Source organism: Ambystoma mexicanum, chromosome 2p, assembly GCF_040938575.1.
Source record: "Ambystoma mexicanum isolate Mex_15411 chromosome 2p, UKY_AmexF1_1, whole genome shotgun sequence".
In the NCBI taxonomy this organism is placed as follows: domain Eukaryota; kingdom Metazoa; phylum Chordata; class Amphibia; order Caudata; family Ambystomatidae; genus Ambystoma; species Ambystoma mexicanum.
Genome location: NC_090923.1, coordinates 1,308,069,402 through 1,308,096,098, shown reverse-complemented (window position 1 = coordinate 1,308,096,098; position 26,697 = coordinate 1,308,069,402). Strand labels below are relative to the sequence as shown.

General features: G+C 44.4%; 5 non-coding genes across 5 annotated transcripts; all 5 read left to right on the top strand.

Annotated features, from left to right (window-relative positions):
- Positions 1 to 3,689: 3,689 nt before the first annotated feature.
- On the top strand, positions 3,690 to 3,796 carry LOC138567964 (U6 spliceosomal RNA). Its single transcript, XR_011302342.1, has one exon. It is a non-coding gene; the product is annotated as a U6 spliceosomal RNA (small nuclear RNA).
- A 5,332-nt stretch (positions 3,797 to 9,128) lies between these two features.
- On the top strand, positions 9,129 to 9,235 carry LOC138567963 (U6 spliceosomal RNA). The gene has a single exon (XR_011302341.1). It is a non-coding gene; the product is annotated as a U6 spliceosomal RNA (small nuclear RNA).
- A 5,378-nt stretch (positions 9,236 to 14,613) lies between these two features.
- On the top strand, positions 14,614 to 14,720 carry LOC138567962 (U6 spliceosomal RNA). Its single transcript, XR_011302340.1, has one exon. It is a non-coding gene; the product is annotated as a U6 spliceosomal RNA (small nuclear RNA).
- A 5,358-nt stretch (positions 14,721 to 20,078) lies between these two features.
- Positions 20,079 to 20,185, top strand: LOC138567961 (U6 spliceosomal RNA). The gene has a single exon (XR_011302339.1). It is a non-coding gene; the product is annotated as a U6 spliceosomal RNA (small nuclear RNA).
- Positions 20,186 to 25,557: 5,372 nt separating this feature from the next.
- LOC138567960 (U6 spliceosomal RNA) lies at positions 25,558 to 25,664 on the top strand. The gene has a single exon (XR_011302338.1). It is a non-coding gene; the product is annotated as a U6 spliceosomal RNA (small nuclear RNA).
- Positions 25,665 to 26,697: the final 1,033 nt, after the last annotated feature.

The following is a 26,697-nucleotide window of genomic DNA, read 5'->3' as shown; positions in this document are numbered from 1 at the left end:
CTCACAGTCAGATGTGCTATCCCCTGACCCACTGATCCCCTTTCCTTTTGTGTAATCCTTTTGTTCTCAGTAGGGTTTTCCAAAGTGGCTTTCAAATAAAAGATCCTAGACCTGCATTTTGTGGCACACATGCCTCATATCCCGTTGCTCTTGATAAACTCACATCATCTCCCACCAATACAAGCTGTAAAAGATTTTCAGGGCTTAGCCAAGCAAACTAGACGCAGGTCGAAGGTTGAGCAATCCTTTAATCAGCAGCAAAGTTAACATTGAAATCAGCCTCAGAATCTCTTAAAGGATGGGCCAACATCTGTTGCTGGCAGCGTGCAAAGGGGCAGCCTGGGTGCTGACACCTTAAGCCATCTCCTGTTCTTGCCTTGTCCTTGATCCAGCCATGGGCCCACATACACTCAGAGGTACAGAGTGTTTCTCATGTCTATGGGTCTGCTGTGATGCTCTCACGCTTGCATCACCCAGCCATCGTGATGGGGAGGGGGTGTCGATTTGCAAGCACCCTTGAGCATGAATCTTTAAATATAATTGGCATTAAACCAAACCCTTTAGGACCAGATCAATAAAGCAGCAAAGAATGCTGATGTATTGCTGTTTGCCGCTTAATTCCATACCATCCGACATCTAAATGGTGTTTGGTCAAACGTTTGCCATATCAAATGTCCTTATGTCAAAGAGCAGAAAGTCCAGAGGTCCTAATCAATGGTTTGGTTGGCTCTCCCTTTGCGCTTGCCTTAAGGCGTCAGCACCAGAGGCTGTCCGATTGCGCCCTGCAAGCAACCAATGTTGGCCCATCCTTTAAGAGATTCTGAGGCTGATTTCAATGTTAATTTTGCTGCTGGTTTAAGGATTGCTCAACCTTCGGCCCACGTCTAATTTCCTTGGCTATGCCCTTGAAATATTTTACAGATTGTATTGGTGGGAGATGACGTGGGTTTATCAAGAGCAACGGGATATGAGGCATGTGGGCCATAAAAAACAGGTCTAGGATCTTTTGTATAAGAAAGTCTCTTTAAGTAGGGAACTTTGGACAACACTGCTGAGAGGAAAAGGATTACACAAAAGGCAAGGGGGTCAGTGGGTCAAGGGATAGCACATCTGACTGTGAGTCAGTTTATTGTAAGTCCAAATCCTACCTGTTTCAACATTTTTCCAGGCTTTTTGTTTCATTTCTTAACAGATCCATTCCTATGTGCCTCAGCAACCCATGTACTAATATTGGAATGAAAATGGGAAAATTGAATTTGACCCTGCTTCAAAGGATGACACGCACATTCGTAAAGCATTCACTATTTTTGGCACACGACAGGACAAAAACTTTCTTAATCTGCAAGTCTTTATTTTTGAATACATCTTTTTTAATGAAGATTGAAATTGTATGTTCATTCATTTTACACGACAACACAATACATTTTGCGCCAAATTCAACACTAATGACTCTGGAGCCTTTTACTTGTGAGTCCTATTGACTGAATGAACAGCCCCATCCCCTTCAATTTCTTGACTTGTACTTTTAGAAGTGGCACGCTGCTTTTGTTTTTTTATCCCATTCTACCAAACTCAGTATTAACACTTTCCCCCTTGTTGTGCACTCCAGCGTAAACTGCTTTAAGGTGCTATTTGCAAACATCGCTCTGAACTACAGCTTTACTTGCTTCTAGGCCTTAATCTTTAATTGGGGCTGAGCAGTGTACTCCGGATTTGGCTGCTTTTAGTTGGTTGATTTCTTTTTTGATTTCTGTAACTTTCAAACAGTCCCATTGTGAAATACCATTGTCACAATGTGATGCAGTGCAGGAAAACTTAAAATTAATGGTAGGGAGAGGGAGCGGGGGTTGTGGGGGATGGGAAGGAGGGAGGGAGGGAGGAGAGAGAGAGACAGAGAGAGAGAGAAAACAATTAAAAGCCTAAAATCTTTGCCATGCAAACACATAGCCCCCGAATACCATATTTTCTTTATGTGGAAAGGGGCTCTGTGGCTGGTATGGCAGCCTGTTGATGCTTTGTTGAGTTGCTTGGAACGTGCATGGAAGGAGACCTGAAGCACTCCCGACCAGGTTGCATGCCTCCAAGTTACTGAAATCCCACAGACCTCCTCCCTGTGCCACAAAGTTCTGGGCGCTGAGCTCTGCAGTTGTTCCCCACAAGTTGCCAAGCACCCCAGATTTACTAGTTACTACTACCCCACCTCGACCACTATATTTTCCCCAGATACTTGCTACTGTGGAGTAAGCAGGGCTAAGAAAGAGGGAGAGGGGGTTTGCCTATGCAAATCATCTGCCAGTTTGCTTCCTGCGAGGTCATTCCATCTCACCAGCTGACACCTGGGCAGCGGCAGGTAATTTGGAGAACAGACATATATGGACAGGCCACAAAGCAAAGGCTGAGCCGTTGATTGAGGATCCCTTTTGCCATGTCTCCCTAAGTTACCGAGGACCAGAAAATTCCACCCTCAGCTCTCATAGAGAGGTCCTTGGCCGATCGTAGCCGATCAGAGGAGTGAAGTGTCGGAGGTGACTGTACACTGCCTCACCTGCCCTGCTTTCTACAGTGGTAATGCTTTTGCAGAAGGGGCCTGTACAAGAGATTTTGTTCTGCACTGTGGGAAAGTGACATTTATCCACTGACATTAACCAAACTACTTGCGCTGTTCAATGCACATGTATGCAGAGAAATCATTTTATGTTTTTTGGGGAAGGTCTAGAGGGTCCTGCTGGTGATTCTTTTAAGCTGTCTGCTACTCTTGCTTTTACATAGAGTCTTCCCTGCCCAGGAAGGTATACTGTATGTCCCTCCCTTACAATGAAAACTCTGTTCAAAGCACAGAGGTACATAGGAATGGATCTGTTAAGAAATGAGACAAAAAGCCTGGAAAATTTCAAAGCAGGTAGCATTTGGACTTACAATAAACTGACTCACAGTCAAATGTGCTATCATTTGACCCACTGAACCCCTTACCTTTTGTGTCATACTTTTGCTCTCAGTGGGGTTGCCCAAAGTTCCCTTCTTAAAGCGGCTTTCTTTTAAAAAATCCTAGACCTGCTTTTTGTGGCACACATGCCTCATATCCCGTTGCAGTTGATAAAGTCACATCATCTCCCACCAGTACAAGCTGTACAAGATTTCCAGGGCTTATCCTTGCAATCTAGACGTGGGTCGAAGGTTGAGCAATCCTTAAATCAGCTGCAAAGTTAAAATTGAAATCAGCCTGAGAATCCTTTAAAGGATGGTCCAACATCTGTTGCTTACAGGGCTCAATCGGACAGCCTCTGGTGCTGACGCTTTAAGCCACCTCCTGTTCTTGCCTTGTCCTTGTTACAGCCATGGGCCCACATACACTCAGAGGTACAGAGTTTTTCTCATGTCTATGGGTCTGTTGTGATGCTCTCAGGCTTGCATCAGCCAGCCATTGTGATGGGGAGGGGGTGTCATTTTGCAAGCACCCTGGAGCATTAATCTTTATATCTTTAAATATAATTGGCATTAAACTAAAACCCTTTAGGACCAGATCAATACAGCAGCAAAGAATGCTTATTCATTGTTGTTTGCCTCTTCATTTCATATCACCCGATATCTAAATGGTGTTTGGACTTTCTGCCCTCTGACATAAGGACATTTGGTATGGCAAACCTTTGACCAGAGGTCCTAATCAATGGTTTGATTGACTCTCCCTTTGCGCTTGCTTCTGCAACACATGTACTAATATTGGAATGATAATGGGAAAATTAAATTGGCCCCTGCTCTAAAGGATGACACGCACATTCGTAAAGCATTCACTATTTTAGGCACATGTCTGGACAGAAACTTTCTTAATTTGCAAGTCTTTATTTTTTAATATATCTTTTTTTATTGAAGATTGACATTTTATGTTCATTCATATTACACGACAACACAATACATTTTGCGCCAAATTCAACACTAATGCCTCAGGAGCCTTTTACTTGTGAGTCCTCTTGACTGAATGAACAGCCCTGTCCCCTTCAGTTTCTTGACTTGTACTTTTAGAAGTGGCACGCTTCTTTTTTTTTTTTTTTTTAATCCCATTCTACCAAACTCAGTATTATCACTTTCCTCCTTGTTGTGCACTCCAGCGTAAACTGCTTTAAGGTGCTGTTTGCAAACATCGCTCTGAACCACAGCTTTACTTGCTTCAGGGCCTTAATCTTTAATTGGGGCTGAGCAGTGTACTCCGGATTTGGCTGCTTTTAGTTGGTTGATTTCTTTTTTGATTTCTGTAACTTTCAAAAAGTCCCATTGTGAAATACCATTGTGACAATGTGCTGCAGTGCATGAAAACCTAAAATTAATGGTAGGGAGAGGGAGGGGGGATAGGGGGGAAGAGAGAGGGCGGGAGGGTGGGAAGGAGTGAGTGAGGGAGGGAGAGAGGGAGGAGAGAGAGACAGAGAGAGAGAAAACAAAGAAAATATGGTATTTGGGGGCTATGTATTTGCATGGAAAAGATTTTGGCCTTTTAATCAAGTGGGAAGGGGCTCTGTGGTTGGTATCTCAGCCTGTTGATGCTTTGTTGAGTTGCTTGGAACATGCAAGGAAGGAGACCTGAAGCACTCCCGACCAGGTTGCATGTCTCCAAGTTACTGAAATCCCACAGACCTCCTCCCTGTGCCACAAAGTCCTGGGCACTGAGCTCTGCAGTTGTTGCCCACAGGTCGCCAAGTGTCCCAGATTTACTTTCTCAGAGTTGCTAGTTACTGCTACCCCACCTCGACCACTATATTTTCCCCAGATACTTGCTACTGTGGAGCAAGCAGGGCTAAGGAGAGGGAGAGGGGGTGTGCCTATGCAAATTATCTGCCAGTGTGCTTCCTGGGAGGTCATTCCATCTCACCAGCTGACACCTGGGCAGCGGCAGGTAATTTGGAGAACAGACATATCCGGACAGGCCACAGAGCAAAGGCTGGGCCGTTGATTGAGGATCCCTTTAGCCATGTCTCCCTAAGTTACTGAGGTCCAGAAAAATTCCACCCTCAGCTCTCATAGAGAGGTCCTTGGCCGATCGTGGCCGATCAGGGCTGTGAAGGGTCAGGGGGGACTGCACACTGCCTCACCTTTTCACTGCTTTCTGTAGCGGTAATGCTTTTGCAGAAGGGGCCTGTACAAGTGATTTTGTTCTGCGCTGTGCGAAAGTCACATTTATCCACTGACATTAACCAAATTACTTGCGCTGTTCAACGCACATACATGCATAGAAATCATGTTATGTTTTTTGGGGAAGGTCTAGAGGGTCCTGCTGATGATTTATTAAGCTGTCTGCTACTCTTGCTTTTACATAGTCTTCCCTGCCCAGGCATGTTTAAGGCATACTGTATGTCCCTCCATTACAATGAAAACTCTGTTGAAAGCACAGAGGTACATAGGAATGGATCTGTTAAGAAATGAAACAAAAAGTCTGGAAAAATGTCGAAACGGGTAGGATTTGGGCTTACAATTAACTGACTCACAGTCAGATGTGCTATCCCCTGACCCACTGATCCCCTTTCCTTTTGTGTAATCCTTTTGTTCTCAGTAGGGTTTTCCAAAGTGGCTTTCAAATAAAAGATCCTAGACCTGCATTTTGTGGCACACATGCCTCATATCCCGTTGCTCTTGATAAACTCACATCATCTCCCACCAATACAAGCTGTAAAAGATTTTCAGGGCTTAGCCAAGCAAACTAGACGCAGGTCGAAGGTTGAGCAATCCTTTAATCAGCAGCAAAGTTAACATTGAAATCAGCCTCAGAATCTCTTAAAGGATGGGCCAACATCTGTTGCTGGCAGCGTGCAAAGGGGCAGCCTGGGTGCTGACACCTTAAGCCATCTCCTGTTCTTGCCTTGTCCTTGATCCAGCCATGGGCCCACATACACTCAGAGGTACAGAGTGTTTCTCATGTCTATGGGTCTGCTGTGATGCTCTCACGCTTGCATCACCCAGCCATCGTGATGGGGAGGGGGTGTCGATTTGCAAGCACCCTTGAGCATGAATCTTTAAATATAATTGGCATTAAACCAAACCCTTTAGGACCAGATCAATAAAGCAGCAAAGAATGCTGATGTATTGCTGTTTGCCGCTTAATTCCATACCATCCGACATCTAAATGGTGTTTGGTCAAACGTTTGCCATATCAAATGTCCTTATGTCAAAGAGCAGAAAGTCCAGAGGTCCTAATCAATGGTTTGGTTGGCTCTCCCTTTGCGCTTGCCTTAAGGCGTCAGCACCAGAGGCTGTCCGATTGCGCCCTGCAAGCAACCAATGTTGGCCCATCCTTTAAGAGATTCTGAGGCTGATTTCAATGTTAATTTTGCTGCTGGTTTAAGGATTGCTCAACCTTCGGCCCACGTCTAATTTCCTTGGCTATGCCCTTGAAATATTTTACAGATTGTATTGGTGGGAGATGACGTGGGTTTATCAAGAGCAACGGGATATGAGGCATGTGGGCCATAAAAAACAGGTCTAGGATCTTTTGTATAAGAAAGTCTCTTTAAGTAGGGAACTTTGGACAACACTGCTGAGAGGAAAAGGATTACACAAAAGGCAAGGGGGTCAGTGGGTCAAGGGATAGCACATCTGACTGTGAGTCAGTTTATTGTAAGTCCAAATCCTACCTGTTTCAACATTTTTCCAGGCTTTTTGTTTCATTTCTTAACAGATCCATTCCTATGTGCCTCAGCAACCCATGTACTAATATTGGAATGAAAATGGGAAAATTGAATTTGACCCTGCTTCAAAGGATGACACGCACATTCGTAAAGCATTCACTATTTTTGGCACACGACAGGACAAAAACTTTCTTAATCTGCAAGTCTTTATTTTTGAATACATCTTTTTTAATGAAGATTGAAATTGTATGTTCATTCATTTTACACGACAACACAATACATTTTGCGCCAAATTCAACACTAATGACTCTGGAGCCTTTTACTTGTGAGTCCTATTGACTGAATGAACAGCCCCATCCCCTTCAATTTCTTGACTTGTACTTTTAGAAGTGGCACGCTGCTTTTGTTTTTTTATCCCATTCTACCAAACTCAGTATTAACACTTTCCCCCTTGTTGTGCACTCCAGCGTAAACTGCTTTAAGGTGCTATTTGCAAACATCGCTCTGAACTACAGCTTTACTTGCTTCTAGGCCTTAATCTTTAATTGGGGCTGAGCAGTGTACTCCGGATTTGGCTGCTTTTAGTTGGTTGATTTCTTTTTTGATTTCTGTAACTTTCAAACAGTCCCATTGTGAAATACCATTGTCACAATGTGATGCAGTGCAGGAAAACTTAAAATTAATGGTAGGGAGAGGGAGCGGGGGTTGTGGGGGATGGGAAGGAGGGAGGGAGGGAGGAGAGAGAGAGACAGAGAGAGAGAGAAAACAATTAAAAGCCTAAAATCTTTGCCATGCAAACACATAGCCCCCGAATACCATATTTTCTTTATGTGGAAAGGGGCTCTGTGGCTGGTATGGCAGCCTGTTGATGCTTTGTTGAGTTGCTTGGAACGTGCATGGAAGGAGACCTGAAGCACTCCCGACCAGGTTGCATGCCTCCAAGTTACTGAAATCCCACAGACCTCCTCCCTGTGCCACAAAGTTCTGGGCGCTGAGCTCTGCAGTTGTTCCCCACAAGTTGCCAAGCACCCCAGATTTACTAGTTACTACTACCCCACCTCGACCACTATATTTTCCCCAGATACTTGCTACTGTGGAGTAAGCAGGGCTAAGAAAGAGGGAGAGGGGGTTTGCCTATGCAAATCATCTGCCAGTTTGCTTCCTGCGAGGTCATTCCATCTCACCAGCTGACACCTGGGCAGCGGCAGGTAATTTGGAGAACAGACATATATGGACAGGCCACAAAGCAAAGGCTGAGCCGTTGATTGAGGATCCCTTTTGCCATGTCTCCCTAAGTTACCGAGGACCAGAAAATTCCACCCTCAGCTCTCATAGAGAGGTCCTTGGCCGATCGTAGCCGATCAGAGGAGTGAAGTGTCGGAGGTGACTGTACACTGCCTCACCTGCCCTGCTTTCTACAGTGGTAATGCTTTTGCAGAAGGGGCCTGTACAAGAGATTTTGTTCTGCACTGTGGGAAAGTGACATTTATCCACTGACATTAACCAAACTACTTGCGCTGTTCAATGCACATGTATGCAGAGAAATCATTTTATGTTTTTTGGGGAAGGTCTAGAGGGTCCTGCTGGTGATTCTTTTAAGCTGTCTGCTACTCTTGCTTTTACATAGAGTCTTCCCTGCCCAGGAAGGTATACTGTATGTCCCTCTCTTACAATGAAAACTCTGTTCAAAGCACAGAGGTACATAGGAATGGATCTGTTAAGAAATGAGACAAAAAGCCTGGAAAATTTCAAAGCAGGTAGCATTTGGACTTACAATAAACTGACTCACAGTCAAATGTGCTATCATTTGACCCACTGAACCCCTTACCTTTTGTGTCATACTTTTGCTCTCAGTGGGGTTGCCCAAAGTTCCCTTCTTAAAGCGGCTTTTTGTGGCACACATGCCTCATATCCCGTTGCAGTTGATAAAGTCACATCATCTCCCACCAGTACAAGCTGTACAAGATTTCCAGGGCTTATCCTTGCAATCTAGACGTGGGTCGAAGGTTGAGCAATCCTTAAATCAGCTGCAAAGTTAAAATTGAAATCAGCCTGAGAATCCTTTAAAGGATGGTCCAACATCTGTTGCTTACAGGGCTCAATCGGACAGCCTCTGGTGCTGACGCTTTAAGCCACCTCCTGTTCTTGCCTTGTCCTTGTTACAGCCATGGGCCCACATACACTCAGAGGTACAGAGTTTTTCTCATGTCTATGGGTCTGTTTGATGCTCTCAGGCTTGCATCAGCCAGCCATTGTGATGGGGAGGGGGTGTCATTTTGCAAGCACCCTGGAGCATTAATCTTTATATCTTTAAATATAATTGGCATTAAACTAAAACCCTTTAGGACCAGATCAATACAGCAGCAAAGAATGCTTATTCATTGTTGTTTGCCTCTTCATTTCATATCACCCGATATCTAAATGGTGTTTGGACTTTCTGCCCTCTGACATAAGGACATTTGGTATGGCAAACCTTTGACCAGAGGTCCTAATCAATGGTTTGATTGACTCTCCCTTTGCGCTTGCTTCTGCAACACATGTACTAATATTGGAATGATAATGGGAAAATTAAATTGGCCCCTGCTCTAAAGGATGACACGCACATTCGTAAAGCATTCACTATTTTAGGCACATGTCTGGACAGAAACTTTCTTAATTTGCAAGTCTTTATTTTTTAATATATCTTTTTTTATTGAAGATTGACATTTTATGTTCATTCATATTACACGACAACACAATACATTTTGCGCCAAATTCAACACTAATGCCTCAGGAGCCTTTTACTTGTGAGTCCTCTTGACTGAATGAACAGCCCTGTCCCCTTCAGTTTCTTGACTTGTACTTTTAGAAGTGGCACGCTTCTTTTTTTTTTTTTTTTTATCCCATTCTACCAAACTCAGTATTATCACTTTCCTCCTTGTTGTGCACTCCAGCGTAAACTGCTTTAAGGTGCTATTTGCAAACATCGCTCTGAACCACAGCTTTACTTGCTTCAGGGCCTTAATCTTTAATTGGGGCTGAGCAGTGTACTCCGGATTTGGCTGCTTTTAGTTGGTTGATTTCTTTTTTGATTTCTGTAACTTTCAAAAAGTCCCATTGTGAAATACCATTGTGACAATGTGCTGCAGTGCATGAAAACCTAAAATTAATGGTAGGGAGAGGGAGGGGGGGTAGGGGGGAAGAGAGAGGGCGGGAGGGTGGGAAGGAGTGAGTGAGGGAGGGAGAGAGGGAGGAGAGAGAGACAGAGAGAGAGAAAACAAAGAAAATATGGTATTTGGGGGCTATGTATTTGCATGGAAAAGATTTTGGCCTTTTAATCAAGTGGGAAGGGGCTCTGTGGTTGGTATCTCAGCCTGTTGATGCTTTGTTGAGTTGCTTGGAACATGCAAGGAAGGAGACCTGAAGCACTCCCGACCAGGTTGCATGTCTCCAAGTTACTGAAATCCCACAGACCTCCTCCCTGTGCCACAAAGTCCTGGGCACTGAGCTCTGCAGTTGTTGCCCACAGGTCGCCAAGTGTCCCAGATTTACTTTCTCAGAGTTGCTAGTTACTGCTACCCCACCTCGACCACTATATTTTCCCCAGATACTTGCTACTGTGGATCAAGCAGGGCTAAGGAGAGGGAGATGGGGTGTACCTATGCAAATTATCTGCCAGTGTGCTTCCTGGGAGGTCATTCCATCTCACCAGCTGACACCTGGGCAGCGGCAGGTAATTTGGAGAACAGACATATCCGGACAGGCCACAGAGCAAAGGCTGGGCCGTTGATTGAGGATCCCTTTAGCCATGTCTCCCTAAGTTACTGAGGTCCAGAAAAATTCCACCCTCAGCTCTCATAGAGAGGTCCTTGGCCGATCGTGGCCGATCAGGGCTGTGAAGGGTCAGGGGGGACTGAACACTGCCTCACCTTTTCACTGCTTTCTGTAGCGGTAATGCTTTTGCAGAAGGGGCCTGTACAAGTGATTTTGTTCTGCGCTGTGCGAAAGTCACATTTATCCACTGACATTAACCAAATTACTTGCGCTGTTCAACGCACATACATGCATAGAAATCATGTTATGTTTTTTGGGGAAGGTCTAGAGGGTCCTGCTGATGATTTATTAAGCTGTCTGCTACTCTTGCTTTTACATAGTCTTCCCTGCCCAGGCATGTTTAAGGCATACTGTATGTCCCTCCATTACAATGAAAACTCTGTTGAAAGCACAGAGGTACATAGGAATGGATCTGTTAAGAAATGAAACAAAAAGTCTGGAAAAATGTCGAAACGGGTAGGATTTGGGCTTACAATTAACTGACTCACAGTCAGATGTGCTATCCCCTGACCCACTGATCCCCTTTCCTTTTGTGTAATCCTTTTGTTCTCAGTAGGGTTTTCCAAAGTGGCTTTCAAATAAAAGATCCTAGACCTGCATTTTGTGGCACACATGCCTCATATCCCGTTGCTCTTGATAAACTCACATCATCTCCCACCAATACAAGCTGTAAAAGATTTTCAGGGCTTAGCCAAGCAAACTAGACGCAGGTCGAAGGTTGAGCAATCCTTTAATCAGCAGCAAAGTTAACATTGAAATCAGCCTCAGAATCTCTTAAAGGATGGGCCAACATCTGTTGCTGGCAGCGTGCAAAGGGGCAGCCTGGGTGCTGACACCTTAAGCCATCTCCTGTTCTTGCCTTGTCCTTGATCCAGCCATGGGCCCACATACACTCAGAGGTACAGAGTGTTTCTCATGTCTATGGGTCTGCTGTGATGCTCTCACGCTTGCATCACCCAGCCATCGTGATGGGGAGGGGGTGTCGATTTGCAAGCACCCTTGAGCATGAATCTTTAAATATAATTGGCATTAAACCAAACCCTTTAGGACCAGATCAATAAAGCAGCAAAGAATGCTGATGTATTGCTGTTTGCCGCTTAATTCCATACCATCCGACATCTAAATGGTGTTTGGTCAAACGTTTGCCATATCAAATGTCCTTATGTCAAAGAGCAGAAAGTCCAGAGGTCCTAATCAATGGTTTGGTTGGCTCTCCCTTTGCGCTTGCCTTAAGGCGTCAGCACCAGAGGCTGTCCGATTGCGCCCTGCAAGCAACCAATGTTGGCCCATCCTTTAAGAGATTCTGAGGCTGATTTCAATGTTAATTTTGCTGCTGGTTTAAGGATTGCTCAACCTTCGGCCCACGTCTAATTTCCTTGGCTATGCCCTTGAAATATTTTACAGATTGTATTGGTGGGAGATGACGTGGGTTTATCAAGAGCAACGGGATATGAGGCATGTGGGCCATAAAAAACAGGTCTAGGATCTTTTGTATAAGAAAGTCTCTTTAAGTAGGGAACTTTGGACAACACTGCTGAGAGGAAAAGGATTACACAAAAGGCAAGGGGGTCAGTGGGTCAAGGGATAGCACATCTGACTGTGAGTCAGTTTATTGTAAGTCCAAATCCTACCTGTTTCAACATTTTTCCAGGCTTTTTGTTTCATTTCTTAACAGATCCATTCCTATGTGCCTCAGCAACCCATGTACTAATATTGGAATGAAAATGGGAAAATTGAATTTGACCCTGCTTCAAAGGATGACAGGCACATTCGTAAAGCATTCACTATTTTTGGCACACGACAGGACAAAAACTTTCTTAATCTGCAAGTCTTTATTTTTGAATACATCTTTTTTAATGAAGATTGAAATTGTATGTTCATTCATTTTACACGACAACACAATACATTTTGCGCCAAATTCAACACTAATGACTCTGGAGCCTTTTACTTGTGAGTCCTATTGACTGAATGAACAGCCCCATCCCCTTCAATTTCTTGACTTGTACTATTAGAAGTGGCACGCTGCTTTTGTTTTTTTATTCCATTCTACCAAACTCAGTATTAACACTTTCCCCCTTGTTGTGCACTCCAGCGTAAACTGCTTTAAGGTGCTATTTGCAAACATCGCTCTGAACTACAGCTTTACTTGCTTCTAGGCCTTAATCTTTAATTGGGGCTGAGCAGTGTACTCCGGATTTGGCTGCTTTTAGTTGGTTGATTTCTTTTTTGATTTCTGTAACTTTCAAACAGTCCCATTGTGAAATACCATTGTCACAATGTGATGCAGTGCAGGAAAACTTAAAATTAATGGTAGGGAGAGGGAGAGGGAGCGGGGGTTGTGGGGGATGGGAAGGAGGGAGGGAGGGAGGAGAGAGAGAGAGAGAGAGAGAGAGAGAGAGAGAGAGAGAAAACAATTAAAAGCCTAAAATCTTTGCCATGCAAACACATAGCCCCCGAATACCATATTTTCTTTATGTGGAAAGGGGCTCTGTGGCTGGTATGGCAGCCTGTTGATGCTTTGTTGAGTTGCTTGGAACGTGCATGGAAGGAGACCTGAAGCACTCCCGACCAGGTTGCATGCCTCCAAGTTACTGAAATCCCACAGACCTCCTCCCTGTGCCACAAAGTTCTGGGCGCTGAGCTCTGCAGTTGTTCCCCACAAGTTGCCAAGCACCCCAGATTTACTAGTTACTACTACCCCACCTCGACCACTATATTTTCCCCAGATACTTGCTACTGTGGAGTAAGCAGGGCTAAGAAAGAGGGAGAGGGGGTTTGCCTATGCAAATCATCTGCCAGTTTGCTTCCTGCGAGGTCATTCCATCTCACCAGCTGACACCTGGGCAGCGGCAGGTAATTTGGAGAACAGACATATATGGACAGGCCACAAAGCAAAGGCTGAGCCGTTGATTGAGGATCCCTTTTGCCATGTCTCCCTAAGTTACCGAGGACCAGAAAATTCCACCCTCAGCTCTCATAGAGAGGTCCTTGGCCGATCGTAGCCGATCAGAGGAGTGAAGTGTCGGAGGTGACTGTACACTGCCTCACCTGCCCTGCTTTCTACAGTGGTAATGCTTTTGCAGAAGGGGCCTGTACAAGAGATTTTGTTCTGCACTGTGGGAAAGTGACATTTATCCACTGACATTAACCAAACTACTTGCGCTGTTCAATGCACATGTATGCAGAGAAATCATTTTATGTTTTTTGGGGAAGGTCTAGAGGGTCCTGCTGGTGATTCTTTTAAGCTGTCTGCTACTCTTGCTTTTACATAGAGTCTTCCCTGCCCAGGAAGGTATACTGTATGTCCCTCCCTTACAATGAAAACTCTGTTCAAAGCACAGAGGTACATAGGAATGGATCTGTTAAGAAATGAGACAAAAAGCCTGGAAAATTTCAAAGCAGGTAGCATTTGGACTTACAATAAACTGACTCACAGTCAAATGTGCTATCATTTGACCCACTGAACCCCTTACCTTTTGTGTCATACTTTTGCTCTCAGTGGGGTTGCCCAAAGTTCCCTTCTTAAAGCGGCTTTCTTTTAAAAAATCCTAGACCTGCTTTTTGTGGCACACATGCCTCATATCCCGTTGCAGTTGATAAAGTCACATCATCTCCCACCAGTACAAGCTGTACAAGATTTCCAGGGCTTATCCTTGCAATCTAGACGTGGGTCGAAGGTTGAGCAATCCTTAAATCAGCTGCAAAGTTAAAATTGAAATCAGCCTGAGAATCCTTTAAAGGATGGTCCAACATCTGTTGCTTACAGGGCTCAATCGGACAGCCTCTGGTGCTGACGCTTTAAGCCACCTCCTGTTCTTGCCTTGTCCTTGTTACAGCCATGGGCCCACATACACTCAGAGGTACAGAGTTTTTCTCATGTCTATGGGTCTGTTGTGATGCTCTCAGGCTTGCATCAGCCAGCCATTGTGATGGGGAGGGGGTGTCATTTTGCAAGCACCCTGGAGCATTAATCTTTATATCTTTAAATATAATTGGCATTAAACTAAAACCCTTTAGGACCAGATCAATACAGCAGCAAAGAATGCTTATTCATTGTTGTTTGCCTCTTCATTTCATATCACCCGATATCTAAATGGTGTTTGGACTTTCTGCCCTCTGACATAAGGACATTTGGTATGGCAAACCTTTGACCAGAGGTCCTAATCAATGGTTTGATTGACTCTCCCTTTGCGCTTGCTTCTGCAACACATGTACTAATATTGGAATGATAATGGGAAAATTAAATTGGCCCCTGCTCTAAAGGATGACACGCACATTCGTAAAGCATTCACTATTTTAGGCACATGTCTGGACAGAAACTTTCTTAATTTGCAAGTCTTTATTTTTTAATATATCTTTTTTTATTGAAGATTGACATTTTATGTTCATTCATATTACACGACAACACAATACATTTTGCGCCAAATTCAACACTAATGCCTCAGGAGCCTTTTACTTGTGAGTCCTCTTGACTGAATGAACAGCCCTGTCCCCTTCAGTTTCTTGACTTGTACTTTTAGAAGTGGCACGCTTCTTTTTTTTTTTTTTTTTTATCCCATTCTACCAAACTCAGTATTATCACTTTCCTCCTTGTTGTGCACTCCAGCGTAAACTGCTTTAAGGTGCTGTTTGCAAACATCGCTCTGAACCACAGCTTTACTTGCTTCAGGGCCTTAATCTTTAATTGGGGCTGAGCAGTGTACTCCGGATTTGGCTGCTTTTAGTTGGTTGATTTCTTTTTTGATTTCTGTAACTTTCAAAAAGTCCCATTGTGAAATACCATTGTGACAATGTGCTGCAGTGCATGAAAACCTAAAATTAATGGTAGGGAGAGGGAGGGGGGGTAGGGGGGAAGAGAGAGGGCGGGAGGGTGGGAAGGAGTGAGTGAGGGAGGGAGAGAGGGAGGAGAGAGAGACAGAGAGAGAGAAAACAAAGAAAATATGGTATTTGGGGGCTATGTATTTGCATGGAAAAGATTTTGGCCTTTTAATCAAGTGGGAAGGGGCTCTGTGGTTGGTATCTCAGCCTGTTGATGCTTTGTTGAGTTGCTTGGAACATGCAAGGAAGGAGACCTGAAGCACTCCCGACCAGGTTGCATGTCTCCAAGTTACTGAAATCCCACAGACCTCCTCCCTGTGCCACAAAGTCCTGGGCACTGAGCTCTGCAGTTGTTGCCCACAGGTCGCCAAGTGTCCCAGATTTACTTTCTCAGAGTTGCTAGTTACTGCTACCCCACCTCGACCACTATATTTTCCCCAGATACTTGCTACTGTGGAGCAAGCAGGGCTAAGGAGAGGGAGATTGGGTGTGCCTATGCAAATTATCTGCCAGTGTGCTTCCTGGGAGGTCATTCCATCTCACCAGCTGACACCTGGGCAGCGGCAGGTAATTTGGAGAACAGACATATCCGGACAGGCCACAGAGCAAAGGCTGGGCCGTTGATTGAGGATCCCTTTAGCCATGTCTCCCTAAGTTACTGAGGTCCAGAAAAATTCCACCCTCAGCTCTCATAGAGAGGTCCTTGGCCGATCGTGGCCGATCAGGGCTGTGAAGGGTCAGGGGGGACTGCACACTGCCTCACCTTTTCACTGCTTTCTGTAGCGGTAATGCTTTTGCAGAAGGGGCCTGTACAAGTGATTTTGTTCTGCGCTGTGCGAAAGTCACATTTATCCACTGACATTAACCAAATTACTTGCGCTGTTCAACGCACATACATGCATAGAAATCATGTTATGTTTTTTGGGGAAGGTCTAGAGGGTCCTGCTGATGATTTATTAAGCTGTCTGCTACTCTTGCTTTTACATAGTCTTCCCTGCCCAGGCATGTTTAAGGCATACTGTATGTCCCTCCATTACAATGAAAACTCTGTTGAAAGCACAGAGGTACATAGGAATGGATCTGTTAAGAAATGAAACAAAAAGTCTGGAAAAATGTCGAAACGGGTAGGATTTGGGCTTACAATTAACTGACTCACAGTCAGATGTGCTATCCCCTGACCCACTGATCCCCTTTCCTTTTGTGTAATCCTTTTGTTCTCAGTAGGGTTTTCCAAAGTGGCTTTCAAATAAAAGATCCTAGACCTGCATTTTGTGGCACACATGCCTCATATCCCGTTGCTCTTGATAAACTCACATCATCTCCCACCAATACAAGCTGTAAAAGATTTTCAGGGCTTAGCCAAGCAAACTAGACGCAGGTCGAAGGTTGAGCAATCCTTTAATCAGCAGCAAAGTTAACATTGAAATCAGCCTCAGAATCTCTTAAAGGATGGGCCAACATCTGTTGCTGGCAGCGTGCAAAGGGGCAGCCTGGGTGCTGACACCTTAAGCCATCTCCTGTTCTTGCCTTGTCCTTGATCCAGCCATGGGCCCACATACACTCAGAGGTACAGAGTGTTTCTCATGTCTATGGGTCTGCTGTGATGCTCTCACGCTTGCATCACCCAGCCATCGTGATGGGGAGGGGGTGTCGATTTGCAAGCACCCTTGAGCATGAATCTTTAAATATAATTGGCATTAAACCAAACCCTTTAGGACCAGATCAATAAAGCAGCAAAGAATGCTGATGTATTGCTGTTTGCCGCTTAATTCCATACCATCCGACATCTAAATGGTGTTTGGTCAAACGTTTGCCATATCAAATGTCCTTATGTCAAAGAGCAGAAAGTCCAGAGGTCCTAATCAATGGTTTGGTTGGCTCTCCCTTTGCGCTTGCCTTAAGGCGTCAGCACCAGAGGCTGTCCGATTGCGCCCTGCAAGCAACCAATGTTGGCCCATCCTTTAAGAGATTCTGAGGCTGATTTCAATGTTAATTTTGCTGCTGGTTTAAGGATTGCTCAACCTTCGGCCCACGTCTAATTTCCTTGGCTATGCCCTTGAAATATTTTACAGATTGTATTGGTGGGAGATGACGTGGGTTTATCAAGAGCAACGGGATATGAGGCATGTGGGCCATAAAAAACAGGTCTAGGATCTTTTGTATAAGAAAGTCTCTTTAAGTAGGGAACTTTGGACAACACTGCTGAGAGGAAAAGGATTACACAAAAGGCAAGGGGGTCAGTGGGTCAAGGGATAGCACATCTGACTGTGAGTCAGTTTATTGTAAGTCCAAATCCTACCTGTTTCAACATTTTTCCAGGCTTTTTGTTTCATTTCTTAACAGATCCATTCCTATGTGCCTCAGCAACCCATGTACTAATATTGGAATGAAAATGGGAAAATTGAATTTGACCCTGCTTCAAAGGATGACACGCACATTCGTAAAGCATTCACTATTTTTGGCACACGACAGGACAAAAACTTTCTTAATCTGCAAGTCTTTATTTTTGAATACATCTTTTTTAATGAAGATTGAAATTGTATGTTCATTCATTTTACACGACAACACAATACATTTTGCGCCAAATTCAACACTAATGACTCTGGAGCCTTTTACTTGTGAGTCCTATTGACTGAATGAACAGCCCCATCCCCTTCAATTTCTTGACTTGTACTTTTAGAAGTGGCACGCTGCTTTTGTTTTTTTATCCCATTCTACCAAACTCAGTATTAACACTTTCCCCCTTGTTGTGCACTCCAGCGTAAACTGCTTTAAGGTGCTATTTGCAAACATCGCTCTGAACTACAGCTTTACTTGCTTCTAGGCCTTAATCTTTAATTGGGGCTGAGCAGTGTACTCCGGATTTGGCTGCTTTTAGTTGGTTGATTTCTTTTTTGATTTCTGTAACTTTCAAACAGTCCCATTGTGAAATACCATTGTCACAATGTGATGCAGTGCAGGAAAACTTAAAATTAATGGTAGGGAGAGGGAGCAGGGGTTGTGGGGGATGGGAAGGAGGGAGGGAGGGAGGAGAGAGAGAGACAGAGAGAGAGAGAAAACAATTAAAAGCCTAAAATCTTTGCCATGCAAACACATAGCCCCCGAATACCATATTTTCTTTATGTGGAAAGGGGCTCTGTGGCTGGTATGGCAGCCTGTTGATGCTTTGTTGAGTTGCTTGGAACGTGCATGGAAGGAGACCTGAAGCACTCCCGACCAGGTTGCATGCCTCCAAGTTACTGAAATCCCACAGACCTCCTCCCTGTGCCACAAAGTTCTGGGCGCTGAGCTCTGCAGTTGTTCCCCACAAGTTGCCAAGCACCCCAGATTTACTAGTTACTACTACCCCACCTCGACCACTATATTTTCCCCAGATACTTGCTACTGTGGAGTAAGCAGGGCTAAGAAAGAGGGAGAGGGGGTTTGCCTATGCAAATCATCTGCCAGTTTGCTTCCTGCGAGGTCATTCCATCTCACCAGCTGACACCTGGGCAGCGGCAGGTAATTTGGAGAACAGACATATATGGACAGGCCACAAAGCAAAGGCTGAGCCGTTGATTGAGGATCCCTTTTGCCATGTCTCCCTAAGTTACCGAGGACCAGAAAATTCCACCCTCAGCTCTCATAGAGAGGTCCTTGGCCGATCGTAGCCGATCAGAGGAGTGAAGTGTCGGAGGTGACTGTACACTGCCTCACCTGCCCTGCTTTCTACAGTGGTAATGCTTTTGCAGAAGGGGCCTGTACAAGAGATTTTGTTCTGCACTGTGGGAAAGTGACATTTATCCACTGACATTAACCAAACTACTTGCGCTGTTCAATGCACATGTATGCAGAGAAATCATTTTATGTTTTTTGGGGAAGGTCTAGAGGGTCCTGCTGGTGATTATTTTAAGCTGTCTGCTACTCTTGCTTTTACATAGAGTCTTCCCTGCCCAGGAAGGTATACTGTATGTCCCTCTCTTACAATGAAAACTCTGTTCAAAGCACAGAGGTACATAGGAATGGATCTGTTAAGAAATGAGACAAAAAGCCTGGAAAATTTCAAAGCAGGTAGCATTTGGACTTACAATAAACTGACTCACAGTCAAATGTGCTATCATTTGACCCACTGAACCCCTTACCTTTTGTGTCATACTTTTGCTCTCAGTGGGGTTGCCCAAAGTTCCCTTCTTAAAGCGGCTTTCTTTTAAAAAATCCTAGACCTGCTTTTTGTGGCACACATGCCTCATATCCCGTTGCAGTTGATAAAGTCACATCATCTCCCACCAGTACAAGCTGTACAAGATTTCCAGGGCTTATCCTTGCAATCTAGACGTGGGTCGAAGGTTGAGCAATCCTTAAATCAGCTGCAAAGTTAAAATTGAAATCAGCCTGAGAATCCTTTAAAGGATGGTCCAACATCTGTTGCTTACAGGGCTCAATCGGACAGCCTCTGGTGCTGACGCTTTAAGCCACCTCCTGTTCTTGCCTTGTCCTTGTTACAGCCATGGGCCCACATACACTCAGAGGTACAGAGTTTTTCTCATGTCTATGGGTCTGTTTGATGCTCTCAGGCTTGCATCAGCCAGCCATTGTGATGGGGAGGGGGTGTCATTTTGCAAGCACCCTGGAGCATTAATCTTTATATCTTTAAATATAATTGGCATTAAACTAAAACCCTTTAGGACCAGATCAATACAGCAGCAAAGAATGCTTATTCATTGTTGTTTGCCTCTTCATTTCATATCACCCGATATCTAAATGGTGTTTGGACTTTCTGCCCTCTGACATAAGGACATTTGGTATGGCAAACCTTTGACCAGAGGTCCTAATCAATGGTTTGATTGACTCTCCCTTTGCGCTTGCTTCTGCAACACATGTACTAATATTGGAATGATAATGGGAAAATTAAATTGGCCCCTGCTCTAAAGGATGACACGCACATTCGTAAAGCATTCACTATTTTAGGCACATGTCTGGACAGAAACTTTCTTAATTTGCAAGTCTTTATTTTTTAATATATCTTTTTTTATTGAAGATTGACATTTTATGTTCATTCATATTACACGACAACACAATACATTTTGCGCCAAATTCAACACTAATGCCTCAGGAGCCTTTTACTTGTGAGTCCTCTTGACTGAATGAACAGCCCTGTCCCCTTCAGTTTCTTGACTTGTACTTTTAGAAGTGGCACGCTTCTTTTTTTTTTTTTTTTTATCCCATTCTACCAAACTCAGTATTATCACTTTCCTCCTTGTTGTGCACTCCAGCGTAAACTGCTTTAAGGTGCTGTTTGCAAACATCGCTCTGAACCACAGCTTTACTTGCTTCAGGGCCTTAATCTTTAATTGGGGCTGAGCAGTGTACTCCGGATTTGGCTGCTTTTAGTTGGTTGATTTCTTTTTTGATTTCTGTAACTTTCAAAAAGTCCCATTGTGAAATACCATTGTGACAATGTGCTGCAGTGCATGAAAACCTAAAATTAATGGTAGGGAGAGGGAGGGGGGGTAGGGGGGAAGAGAGAGGGCGGGAGGGTGGGAAGGAGTGAGTGAGGGAGGGAGAGAGGGAGGAGAGAGAGACAGAGAGAGAGAAAACAAAGAAAATATGGTATTTGGGGGCTATGTATTTGCATGGAAAAGATTTTGGCCTTTTAATCAAGTGGGAAGGGGCTCTGTGGTTGGTATCTCAGCCTGTTGATGCTTTGTTGAGTTGCTTGGAACATGCAAGGAAGGAGACCTGAAGCACTCCCGACCAGGTTGCATGTCTCCAAGTTACTGAAATCCCACAGACCTCCTCCCTGTGCCACAAAGTCCTGGGCACTGAGCTCTGCAGTTGTTGCCCACAGGTCGCCAAGTGTCCCAGATTTACTTTCTCAGAGTTGCTAGTTACTGCTACCCCACCTCGACCACTATATTTTCCCCAGATACTTGCTACTGTGGATCAAGCAGGGCTAAGGAGAGGGAGATGGGGTGTACCTATGCAAATTATCTGCCAGTGTGCTTCCTGGGAGGTCATTCCATCTCACCAGCTGACACCTGGGCAGCGGCAGGTAATTTGGAGAACAGACATATCCGGACAGGCCACAGAGCAAAGGCTGGGCCGTTGATTGAGGATCCCTTTAGCCATGTCTCCCTAAGTTACTGAGGTCCAGAAAAATTCCACCCTCAGCTCTCATAGAGAGGTCCTTGGCCGATCGTGGCCGATCAGGGCTGTGAAGGGTCAGGGGGGACTGCACACTGCCTCACCTTTTCACTGCTTTCTGTAGCGGTAATGCTTTTGCAGAAGGGGCCTGTACAAGTGATTTTGTTCTGCGCTGTGCGAAAGTCACATTTATCCACTGACATTAACCAAATTACTTGCGCTGTTCAACGCACATACATGCATAGAAATCATGTTATGTTTTTTGGGGAAGGTCTAGAGGGTCCTGCTGATGATTTATTAAGCTGTCTGCTACTCTTGCTTTTACATAGTCTTCCCTGCCCAGGCATGTTTAAGGCATACTGTATGTCCCTCCATTACAATGAAAACTCTGTTGAAAGCACAGAGGTACATAGGAATGGATCTGTTAAGAAATGAAACAAAAAGTCTGGAAAAATGTCGAAACGGGTAGGATTTGGGCTTACAATTAACTGACTCACAGTCAGATGTGCTATCCCCTGACCCACTGATCCCCTTTCCTTTTGTGTAATCCTTTTGTTCTCAGTAGGGTTTTCCAAAGTGGCTTTCAAATAAAAGATCCTAGACCTGCATTTTGTGGCACACATGCCTCATATCCCGTTGCTCTTGATAAACTCACATCATCTCCCACCAATACAAGCTGTAAAAGATTTTCAGGGCTTAGCCAAGCAAACTAGACGCAGGTCGAAGGTTGAGCAATCCTTTAATCAGCAGCAAAGTTAACATTGAAATCAGCCTCAGAATCTCTTAAAGGATGGGCCAACATCTGTTGCTGGCAGCGTGCAAAGGGGCAGCCTGGGTGCTGACACCTTAAGCCATCTCCTGTTCTTGCCTTGTCCTTGATCCAGCCATGGGCCCACATACACTCAGAGGTACAGAGTGTTTCTCATGTCTATGGGTCTGCTGTGATGCTCTCACGCTTGCATCACCCAGCCATCGTGATGGGGAGGGGGTGTCGATTTGCAAGCACCCTTGAGCATGAATCTTTAAATATAATTGGCATTAAACCAAACCCTTTAGGACCAGATCAATAAAGCAGCAAAGAATGCTGATGTATTGCTGTTTGCCGCTTAATTCCATACCATCCGACATCTAAATGGTGTTTGGTCAAACGTTTGCCATATCAAATGTCCTTATGTCAAAGAGCAGAAAGTCCAGAGGTCCTAATCAATGGTTTGGTTGGCTCTCCCTTTGCGCTTGCCTTAAGGCGTCAGCACCAGAGGCTGTCCGATTGCGCCCTGCAAGCAACCAATGTTGGCCCATCCTTTAAGAGATTCTGAGGCTGATTTCAATGTTAATTTTGCTGCTGGTTTAAGGATTGCTCAACCTTCGGCCCACGTCTAATTTCCTTGGCTATGCCCTTGAAATATTTTACAGATTGTATTGGTGGGAGATGACGTGGGTTTATCAAGAGCAACGGGATATGAGGCATGTGGGCCATAAAAAACAGGTCTAGGATCTTTTGTATAAGAAAGTCTCTTTAAGTAGGGAACTTTGGACAACACTGCTGAGAGGAAAAGGATTACACAAAAGGCAAGGGGGTCAGTGGGTCAAGGGATAGCACATCTGACTGTGAGTCAGTTTATTGTAAGTCCAAATCCTACCTGTTTCAACATTTTTCCAGGCTTTTTGTTTCATTTCTTAACAGATCCATTCCTATGTGCCTCAGCAACCCATGTACTAATATTGGAATGAAAATGGGAAAATTGAATTTGACCCTGCTTCAAAGGATGACAGGCACATTCGTAAAGCATTCACTATTTTTGGCACACGACAGGACAAAAACTTTCTTAATCTGCAAGTCTTTATTTTTGAATACATCTTTTTTAATGAAGATTGAAATTGTATGTTCATTCATTTTACACGACAACACAATACATTTTGCGCCAAATTCAACACTAATGACTCTGGAGCCTTTTACTTGTGAGTCCTATTGACTGAATGAACAGCCCCATCCCCTTCAATTTCTTGACTTGTACTATTAGAAGTGGCACGCTGCTTTTGTTTTTTTATTCCATTCTACCAAACTCAGTATTAACACTTTCCCCCTTGTTGTGCACTCCAGCGTAAACTGCTTTAAGGTGCTATTTGCAAACATCGCTCTGAACTACAGCTTTACTTGCTTCTAGGCCTTAATCTTTAATTGGGGCTGAGCAGTGTACTCCGGATTTGGCTGCTTTTAGTTGGTTGATTTCTTTTTTGATTTCTGTAACTTTCAAACAGTCCCATTGTGAAATACCATTGTCACAATGTGATGCAGTGCAGGAAAACTTAAAATTAATGGTAGGGAGAGGGAGAGGGAGCGGGGGTTGTGGGGGATGGGAAGGAGGGAGGGAGGGAGGAGAGAGAGAGAGAGAGAGAGAGAGAGAGAGAGAAAACAATTAAAAGCCTAAAATCTTTGCCATGCAAACACATAGCCCCCGAATACCATATTTTCTTTATGTGGAAAGGGGCTCTGTGGCTGGTATGGCAGCCTGTTGATGCTTTGTTGAGTTGCTTGGAACGTGCATGGAAGGAGACCTGAAGCACTCCCGACCAGGTTGCATGCCTCCAAGTTACTGAAATCCCACAGACCTCCTCCCTGTGCCACAAAGTTCTGGGCGCTGAGCTCTGCAGTTGTTCCCCACAAGTTGCCAAGCACCCCAGATTTACTAGTTACTACTACCCCACCTCGACCACTATATTTTCCCCAGATACTTGCTACTGTGGAGTAAGCAGGGCTAAGAAAGAGGGAGAGGGGGTTTGCCTATGCAAATCATCTGCCAGTTTGCTTCCTGCGAGGTCATTCCATCTCACCAGCTGACACCTGGGCAGCGGCAGGTAATTTGGTGAACAGACATATATGGACAGGCCACAAAGCAAAGGCTGAGCCGTTGATTGAGGATCCCTTTTGCCATGTCTCCCTAAGTTACCGAGGACCAGAAAATTCCACCCTCAGCTCTCATAGAGAGGTCCTTGGCCGATCGTAGCCGATCAGAGGAGTGAAGTGTCGGAGGTGACTGTACACTGCCTCACCTGCCCTGCTTTCTACAGTGGTAATGCTTTTGCAGAAGGGGCCTGTACAAGAGATTTTGTTCTGCACTGTGGGAAAGTGACATTTATCCACTGACATTAACCAAACTACTTGCGCTGTTCAATGCACATGTATGCAGAGAAATCATTTTATGTTTTTTGGGGAAGGTCTAGAGGGTCCTGCTGGTGATTCTTTTAAGCTGTCTGCTACTCTTGCTTTTACATAGAGTCTTCCCTGCCCAGGAAGGTATACTGTATGTCCCTCCCTTACAATGAAAACTCTGTTCAAAGCACAGAGGTACATAGGAATGGATCTGTTAAGAAATGAGACAAAAAGCCTGTAAAATTTCAAAGCAGGCAGCATTTGGACTTACAATAAACTGACTCACAGTCAAATGTGCTATCATTTGACCCACTGAACCCCTTACCTTTTGTGTCATACTTTTGCTCTCAGTGGGGTTGCCCAAAGTTCCCTTCTTAAAGCGGCTTTCTTTTAAAAAATCCTAGACCTGCTTTTTGTGGCACACATGCCTCATATCCCGTTGCAGTTGATAAAGTCACATCATCTCCCACCAGTACAAGCTGTACAAGATTTCCAGGGCTTATCCTTGCAATCTAGACGTGGGTCGCAGGTTGAGCAATCCTTAAATCAGCTGCAAAGTTAAAATTGAAATCAGCCTGAGAATCCTTTAAAGGATGGTCCAACATCTGTTGCTTACAGGGCTCAATCGGACAGCCTCTGGTGCTGACGCTTTAAGCCACCTCCTGTTCTTGCCTTGTCCTTGTTACAGCCATGGGCCCACATACACTCAGAGGTACAGAGTTTTTCTCATGTCTATGGGTCTGTTGTGATGCTCTCAGGCTTGCATCAGCCAGCCATTGTGATGGGGAGGGGGTGTCATTTTGCAAGCACCCTGGAGCATTAATCTTTATATCTTTAAATATAATTGGCATTAAACTAAAACCCTTTAGGACCAGATCAATACAGCAGCAAAGAATGCTTATTCATTGTTGTTTGCCTCTTCATTTCATATCACCCGATATCTAAATGGTGTTTGGACTTTCTGCCCTCTGACATAAGGACATTTGGTATGGCAAACCTTTGACCAGAGGTCCTAATCAATGGTTTGATTGACTCTCCCTTTGCGCTTGCTTCTGCAACACATGTACTAATATTGGAATGATAATGGGAAAATTAAATTGGCCCCTGCTCTAAAGGATGACACGCACATTCGTAAAGCATTCACTATTTTAGGCACATGTCTGGACAGAAACTTTCTTAATTTGCAAGTCTTTATTTTTTAATATATCTTTTTTTATTGAAGATTGACATTTTATGTTCATTCATATTACACGACAACACAATACATTTTGCGCCAAATTCAACACTAATGCCTCAGGAGCCTTTTACTTGTGAGTCCTCTTGACTGAATGAACAGCCCTGTCCCCTTCAGTTTCTTGACTTGTACTTTTAGAAGTGGCACGCTTCTTTTTTTTTTTTTTTTTTATCCCATTCTACCAAACTCAGTATTATCACTTTCCTCCTTGTTGTGCACTCCAGCGTAAACTGCTTTAAGGTGCTGTTTGCAAACATCGCTCTGAACCACAGCTTTACTTGCTTCAGGGCCTTAATCTTTAATTGGGGCTGAGCAGTGTACTCCGGATTTGGCTGCTTTTAGTTGGTTGATTTCTTTTTTGATTTCTGTAACTTTCAAAAAGTCCCATTGTGAAATACCATTGTGACAATGTGCTGCAGTGCATGAAAACCTAAAATTAATGGTAGGGAGAGGGAGGGGGGGTAGGGGGGAAGAGAGAGGGCGGGAGGGTGGGAAGGAGTGAGTGAGGGAGGGAGAGAGGGAGGAGAGAGAGACAGAGAGAGAGAAAACAAAGAAAATATGGTATTTGGGGGCTATGTATTTGCATGGAAAAGATTTTGGCCTTTTAATCAAGTGGGAAGGGGCTCTGTGGTTGGTATCCCAGCCTGTTGATGCTTTGTTGAGTTGCTTGGAACATGCAAGGAAGGAGACCTGAAGCACTCCCGACCAGGTTGCATGTCTCCAAGTTACTGAAATCCCACAGACCTCCTCCCTGTGCCACAAAGTCCTGGGCACTGAGCTCTGCAGTTGTTGCCCACAGGTCGCCAAGTGTCCCAGATTTACTTTCTCAGAGTTGCTAGTTACTGCTACCCCACCTCGACCACTATATTTTCCCCAGATACTTGCTACTGTGGATCAAGCAGGGCTAAGGAGAGGGAGATTGGGTGTGCCTATGCAAATTATCTGCCAGT